Source organism: Chlorocebus sabaeus, chromosome 24, assembly GCF_047675955.1.
Source record: "Chlorocebus sabaeus isolate Y175 chromosome 24, mChlSab1.0.hap1, whole genome shotgun sequence".
Lineage (NCBI taxonomy): Eukaryota > Metazoa > Chordata > Mammalia > Primates > Cercopithecidae > Chlorocebus > Chlorocebus sabaeus.
In genome coordinates this window covers 71,141,773-71,150,131 of record NC_132927.1, presented here as the reverse complement: position 1 = coordinate 71,150,131, position 8,359 = coordinate 71,141,773, and positions in this window count along the sequence as shown.

Sequence of the window (8,359 nt, the reverse complement as noted above, 5' to 3'; positions counted from 1 at the left end):
AGAGCCTCGGCTTTTTGATGTGTGAAGTAGAAAGAATGATAACAAAACACCATTAGCACTGAAGCACCTTTTGGGTTCAGCCCCTCTTCTAGAAGCTTCCTGTACCCTCCAGGGTGGGTGGGGTCCCCTGAATTGTGAGCACATGGTTCCCTAGACTTTGCCCTTTCATTCATTCAGTATGCATTTGTTGGGTGTTCCATGGGCTGAGTTGTATCCCTCTCGCAATCATATGCTGAAGTCCTAACCCCTGTGTAACTGTAGTGTTTAGGGAGTAATTAAGGCTAAATAAGGTCATAAGGGTGGAGTCCTAATTCAGTAGGACTAATGTTCTACTTTTTTTTTCTTTTTTCTTTAGAAATAGAATCTTACTATATATGTTGCCCAGGCTGGTCTCAAACTTCTGGGCTCAAGAAAGCCCCCTGCCTCAACCTCCCAAAGTGCAGGGATGATAGGTGTGAGCCACTATGCCAGGCCAAATAGGACTACTGTTCATATAGGAAGAGACACCACAGAGCTCTCTTTCTCTGTGTCCGTCTGAACCCTTGCACTGAAGAAAAGCCATGTGAGGGCACAGCAAGAAGGCAGCTGTTTGCAAGCCAGGAAGGGAGCCCTCGTCAGAAACTGAACCCTGCTGGAACCTTGATCTGGGACTTCCAGCCTCCAGAAAGGTGAGAAGTTCATTTCTGTTGCTGAAGTCACCCATTCTGTGGTATTTTGTTATGGCAGCCTGAGCTGACTGAGACAAGCACCTTCTGTGTGCCAGACAGACCTTCACGCTGAGGATAGAACAGTCATCAAAATAAGCGAAAGGCTCTGCCCTCAGGTTGCTTCCATTCTCTAATGAGGAGAAAGAAAATGCTTAAAAAGTGCTGGTAAAGATGTGTTACATCACAGGGTACTAAATTCAATCAGGGAAAAGAGCACAGAGTTCAGGAGTAGGGAGTGGCAGGGTATAGCATATAGGTGCTCGGGAAAAGTGACAGCTTAGTGGAGACTATAAGGAGAGGTGAAGGAGCCAGCAATATGCAGATATATAGGGGAGAGCGTGCTGCAGAGGAAACGGCACGTGCAAAGGTCCTGTGTGAGAAAATGCATGATAAGGTGTGGCCTGATAAGCAGGGAGCAAGTGCTAAAATGAAGTTAGAGGGAGCTTGGCTGGGAGAGGGGCAAGGAGAGCAGAGAGCCTGGGGGCTACTCAGAGGACCTGGGCATTTATTCTGAATAAGATAGAAGGCTTGTATCAGTCAGGGCTCTCCAGAGAAACAGAGCCAACAGGGTGTGTGTGTGTGTGTGTGTGTGTGTGTGTGTGTGTGTGTGTGAGAGATATTTATTTCAAGAAACTGGCCCACGTGACTGTGGAGGCTAGCACGTCCAGAACTCACGGGACAGGCCTGAAGTCTGGGAACTCAGGCAGGAGTTGAGGCAGGAGTCTTGAGGCAGAATGTCTTCTTTCTGGAAAGCTCAGTTTTTGCTCCTAGGCCTTCCATGGATTGGATGAGGCCTACCCACATTATCAAGAGTAATAGCCTTGCTGGGCATGGTAGCTCATGCCTGTAAACCCAGCACTTTGGGAGGGCAAGGTGGGTAGATCACATGAGGCCAGGAGTTCGAGACAAGCCTGGCCAACATGGTGAAACCCCGTCTCTATTAAAAATATAAAATTTAGCCAGGTGTGGTGGTGGGCACCTGTAATCCCAGCTACTCAGGAGGCTGAGGCAGGAACATTGCTTGAACCCAGGAGGCGGAGGTTTCTGTGAGCTGAGATCACTCCACTGCACTCCAGCCTGGGTGACAGAGCAAGACCCTGTCTCAAAAAATAAAAATAAATTAAAAATAAATCAAATTTTAAAAAGAGGCCAGGAGCAGTGGCGCACTCCTGTAATTCTAGCACTTTGGAAGACCAAGGCAGGCAGATTACCTGAGGTCGGGAGTTCGAGACCAACTTGACCAACATGGAGAAAACCCATCTCTACTAAAACTACAAAATGAGCCAGGCATGGTGGCGCATGCCTGTAATCCCAGCTACTGGGGAGGCTGAGGCAGGAGAATCACTTGAACCCGGGAGGCAGAGGTTGTAGTGAGCCAAGATTGTGCCATTGCACTCCAGCCTGGACAACAAGAGTGAAACTCCGTCTCAAAAAAAAAAAAAAAAAAAAGGTTAATAGCCTTTACTTAAAGGCAACAGATTACAGGCGTTGACTACATCTGCAAAAATACCTCCACAGCAAGGCCTAGAGTCATGTTTGATTGAATAACTGGGTGAGGACTAGACCCCAGCCAAGTTGACACAGAAAACTCACCATCACCAAGCTCCTGGAAGGTTTTATGCAGATGGCATCCTCTCTGTTCAGGTACCTGGTGGTTTCTGACTTTTAAGTGATGTGACCTGGCTTACTTTGAAAAGGATTCCTCTGGCTTTCTCATGGAGAACAGGCTGGAAGGGCACAGCTGGCTGCCACCAGGGAGATGAGTCAGGAGGCTTCTGCCAAGACCAGGTGGGGCTGCAGGGGCTGGGGGCCTGGAGCTGGGAGGGGACGGTGGCTGCGAGGATGCAAACATACCTGCATGGGGCTGTACCGTGAAAGCAGAGTTGGCAGATGCTGTTTGCTTCTGTCCTCCCAGAAACCAATCCAGTGTGCATTGTGCCTGGCACATAGCAGGTGCACAATCAATGCTTGCTGATAAGAAATGTATGAAAAAACAAGTAGCTGAGAGCATTCTGCAAACTGTAAAACACTGTCCATCTGTTGTTTTGTCACCCACAGGCCTCCTCTGCCCCACCGCCTCCCCTTGAACTGAAGCGCCATTTGAGGAAGCTCTGCTGTGGTCCAAATCCATTTCCACCGTGGAACAGAGCTTCCACAGCCCAGCTGCAACAGTTCTCTCTGGCTTCCCTTGACCCTCCCTCAAGGGCAGTAGAGCAAAGGTTACCATCTTGGTTTTTTTCGTTTGTTTCTTTCTTTCTTTTTTTTTGAGACTGAGTTTTGCTCTTGGTGCCCAGGTTGGCGTGCAATGGTGCGATCTCGACTCACTGCAACCTCTGCCTCCTGGTTCAAGCAATTCTCCTGCCTCAGCCTTCTGAGCAGTTGGGATTACAGGCAGGCACCACCTTGCCCAGCTAATTTTTTGTGTTGTTAGTAGACACGGGGTTTCACCATGCTGGCCAGGCTGGTCTCGAACTCCTGACCTCAGGTGATCCACCCGCCTTGGCCTCCCAAAGGGCTGAGATTATAGGCATGAGCCACTGTACCTGGCCCCTACATTACCCTCTTAAGGGACTGTCCAGCTGTATAGAGCCCGTGGATTTGGCAGTAGATTCTCTACTATTTCCCAAATTCCTATTTCCCTCTGATCCAGAGAACTCATGAGAATGTCACATTGTATTTGCAGTCTTTCCAGAATCTGAGGGTTGGGTGGAATCCATCCATCTTATCTCCTTGGGGGTTAATTAAAGCACGAGGAAGAACAATGAAGTCTGGCAGAATCCCTCACCCCCAAATCCCATCACCAACCCACCCAGAGGGTTACTAACCCTTGACTTTCATGGCTAAGCAGGTTCTTCTTCAAAGGCATCTCACATTTAAAACAAAAAAGTGTCTAAGAAAAAAAAAAGAGAGAGAGAGAGAATAATTCACTGTGTTTACATGGAAAGTGGTTCCACATTCCTGCCCTGTGGAACACAGACCGTCCTGGAACCGGCAGCTACCTGGCCCTGTTCCCTACCGTATTATAGTGCAAGGGAGCCAAATTTCCCTCTGATGTCTATAAATAAAGTGCTTCGTCCCCAGGCAATTAGGTGGAAGCATTTTTCCAACCAGTGTGCATACTAGTTTCATTTCTCCAACAAAAGGCACAGCACATCAGACATGCTAGTTTAAGTCCACTGCTATGTGTAATAATAATTTTTTCACAGCACCTATTTCCTTTCTTTCCAATCCTCCCCTCCCTGCCTCAGTTTAGATTTTATGTAGAAATTTTCCCCAGGAACAACATTCCAAAATTCTTTCAATTCAAGAAATTTAGAAGGGTATGGAATGTAATTGTTTATGTATGTAGCATACTCCTTTTCTGAGATGGCTGGTGAATTCTTCCTGTTCTGATAGTAAAGGCTATGCAATAGATCATATTCCCCTTTTCACCTGGCCTGCCAGGTAGCTCAGCACCAGCAATTGCAGATGCCTTCTAGTTACTGCCTATAAGTCTTTTATCTTCCTAACTTTTGATTTCCCCTTTGATTACCCTTAATGAAATTGAAAGAGGCAGGATGCAAAGAAATAAGTTTTAAAATACTTTTTATTTTTAGTGCCTGCTTCTTTCAGAATGGAAGCTCAGGCTGGATGAGGCACAAGACATACGAAATGACAGAAAAAAAAAAAAAAAAAACAGAATGGAGCGAAGGACAGGAGGAAAATGACCCTTAATGGGCAAAGACTATGTGTCCTGCATTATGTAAGCACTTTACATAAACTTTAAAAAAAATTAATCTGCACAGCAGATTCTCTAAGATAGAATAGCTGAGTCAAACTTGGACCCAAGCCTCTCATAGTGCAGATCTGGTGTGTGCTCCATGCTATCATGCCACTCTTCAAACAGCTAATGGGGGACAGGCTGGCCGGTGGCACAATGTGCCTATGAAAAGCACAATTCCATGTGCTAAAGGGCAGAGAGGATGTTTGGCTGTGTCAACAAGGACGTCCAAAGAGAGTGGACTTCAAGTGAACAGGTAAAATGTAGCAAGCCCAAGGCATCCATTCATCCATCCATGTGTCTGCCCATTTGTCTTTCATCCATCCATCCACCCATCTATCCATCCACTCTTCCATCCAACCTTCCATCTGTCCATCCATCTTTCTTTTTTTTTTTTTTTTTTTTTTTTTTAATAGAGACAAAGTCTCACTATGTTGCCCAGACCGGTTTTGAATTCCTAGACTCAAGCAATTCTCCTGCTTCAGCCTCCCAAAGTGCTGGGATTATAGGCCTGAGCCACTGCACCTGGCCCTCCATCCATCTTTCCACCTGTTTATTCATCTATCTGTCCATCTGTCTAGCCATGCATCCATCTGTTCTTCCTTCCATTCATCCCTCCCTCCACCCATCCATTCATCCATACAACCATCTGTTCATCCAATAGTTTCTAACTCTACTACATAACAAGTTCTTGAAAGAATGACTTTTGGAAAGTGGAGGAAAGCTGGGGTGCGAATGGAAAGGAAGCCAAGAAACCAGTCAGGGAGCTTCTCACAGGGAACTCTAGACCTGGGATGACCATTTTGAATTTTCCCAAATTGAGGCAAGGCCTTTATATCCCCACATCAACCACTCATTGGATGCAGATGCCCCGGGAAGTGAGGATGACCTTGCATGAGGTGGCTCTCTTCAGCTGAGGGCGATTGACAGAGAAGGACTCAGCTGACAGCCATTGGCAGCCAATGCTCCCAGTGAATGGAGAATGAGGGTTGCCATTCTGAAGAATGGGCATCTGGTGGCCCAGCACAGGCCCCACCACTCCCAGTTTTATAGTTCTCCATTTGATTATTTGTTCATTGTCTGTCCGCTCTGCCCTGGAATGCAAACTCTATGATGACAGAGACTTTTGCTTGGTTAATTGCTGTTTCCACAGAGCCTAGAACAGTGCCTGATGCAGAGTAAGTACACAATAAGAATTCACGAACAAAACTGAGGATGGATGGTTTGTTAGTCTGCTTGGGCTGCCATAACAAAATAATGTGCTCAATGGCAAGCCGACAGTAGATGGTATAGTCTAGATTCCAAGGATCCTGAAGACTGGTCATTTGGCTCTAGGGCCTCCCTCTGATTCACTAAATGACATTCTTCAGAATAGGTCCAGGGAAAGTGTATTTCAGAAACTGAGTGGCTACTGGGAGTTTAGGGCAGACTGAGAGCCAGAGAGGAAACTTCAGACCCAGCTGCTCTTCTCACTTAGGAGAGCATGAAAGGTTCTGCAGAGTACACACACAGGGCTCAGTTCCTGGCTGCAAAGGGCCAATATCCCATCGCATGGCTTCCATTTCACCAAGTCCACATCTCCATCTCCATCCCAGGCCTCCCCACACGCTTCAGACCTTCACACCCTCCTTGTTGTCTCACAGGGATCTCAGACCTCAGCCAAAAAGTAGCTTCATGATAGCTTCATGGAAGCCTGCTTTTTGTCATGGAAAGAGATAGAACCTCATCCCTTAAGCTTGCTCATCAAACTTCCCCTCTACCAGTCTTCCCTATCTCGCTAAGTAGCACCACCATCCGTACAGATGCTTGAACCACAAACTAGGGGACACCCTCAATTCCTCTCTTTCCCTTATCCCCTACATTGGCAATATCTAAACACTCTGCCTCCCAAATAATCCCAAATCAGCCCACTGCACTCTATTTCCACAGTCAGCCACCTGACTGATTTCTCTGCTTCCTTTCCATCCATATCCCGCCTCCTCCCTCCCCGGCCTGGAACTGTCAGGAACTGAAGGGGCTGAGATTTTACCCTACTTGCAACCTACCAAATTAGCATGCCAGTTTCATGGATGCTGACAGAGGACATGAGATTCCTGGGTCAGAGACAAAAGACGTTGTTACTCACAGTGAATGCAATAGACAGAGTGACAGCACGTTCCCCTCAGTTTTCTTAGCCCCAGTTGCCACAGGGGCAACTCGAATAGGCCTAGACAGAGACAGGCCTGCATGTGCTGGGGGGTTCCCTTACAGGAGAGGAGCTCTGAGCTTGGGAACTCACCATATTATAGCAAGCAGGAAATAAGCCTGCACTTTGCCACGGAGGGAGATAAAACCTCACCCCTCAAGCTTGCTGGCTGCAAACATAACCTTGAGAAATTGCCTACGTAATAAGTGAATGATCAGAGCTGGGCATTTGTGGCATACTTAGTAAGATGAGTGCCCACTGATCTCAAACAAAATTCAGCTACTTAACACAGCTCTCAAGACCCAGATGACCTGGCTCCTGCCTGCCCTCTGACCTCCCCTCCTAACCCCGCTCCCTTCATCCATTCTGCTCCATGTTCATGAGCCTCCTCCAGGGCTCCTCCCTCAGGGCCTTTGCACTTACTCCCCACTCATCCCTCCACTCGGGTTGCTCTTTCTCACCATTTCAATGTCCCTACCCTAAAGAAGTCTTTCCCAGCCATTCTAGCTGGCTTTGCCTCCCACCCTCATTGTATATCATATAAGTCATATTTTTTCCTAACGTTATCATACTCGGAAATGATCTTTCCTTGTAATCATGTTTTCTCCCACTTGTGTACCAGCCTCAGGAGGGCAAGGACCTCATCTGTCTTGTTCCCTGCTGTACCCTAGTCTAGAACAGGGTCTAGGTGCAAAATAAACATCTGGGGAATATATAAACACAATGCAGGGAGCATCCCCAGCTCAGAGGCCTGAGGCTCTGACAGTGTCCCTAGTGGTGGGAAATGCCAACCAAGGAGCTTCTCAGTGCTTTGGAAACATAAAACCTGGCATGACTCAGCTTAATACCAGGGTGCAAGTGCTGCATGACTCAATGTCGGGCTTCAAACAAGAGGCTTCTCTTTGTAGTGGCCTCTGAGAACATCAACAGGGACACCACGGTATGATTGTAGGGGAAGCCTGTGGCTGAGTGATGAAAAGTCTTCAAATATATTTATATAAATCTATCTATATATAAAGATTTACTGTTAAAAAAAACACACACACACAACTACCAATATACTTCTAGTCACTGATTTGTCCCTTTCATGGAGTGGTGAAGAGCTTGAGCACTTGAGCTCTGGACTCAGACCAACCTGGATTAAAGTCCTGGGCTCTGCCTGCCCCCTGCCTCTGCCCCCATGAGTCCGAGTAGTGGGAGGAATGCTTTTAACTAGCAGCACTGTCTGGAAGGTGAGGAAGAGGATGGGGTATTGAGGGAAGCTAATCAGGGAGATTTCAAATAGAGTTTACAAGAACCATGGATCCCTCCAAGGGTGTTGCATTCAGGGCTTAGCCAAGGACTGGCCAACCAGGTTTCAGGCAATGGTGGCTCAATTCATCCAGATGACACGTTGCCCTTGAGAGGGTTCTTAGACCCCTCAGAGTGCCCACAGCTAGACAGGGAGGGCAACAACTCAGAGACAGGAAGACGAAAAGACTGAGAGGGAAAAGTGTGAGAAGTTGAAGACACTAAGAAGATACTCTCTTCTCAGGAGCTGATGACAGAGGAACCAAGGGAGAAAAGAGCGAGTCCCTAGGGGAGGGAGAGGGGGTGGCCAGCAGCAGCTGATGCTGGCAGAGATACCGGGGGAATGAGGCTCCTCACTCACCAACTGAACGTGGGCAAGTTCCCCAGCCTCTCTGAGCTTCTTTGAGTTAACTGTTA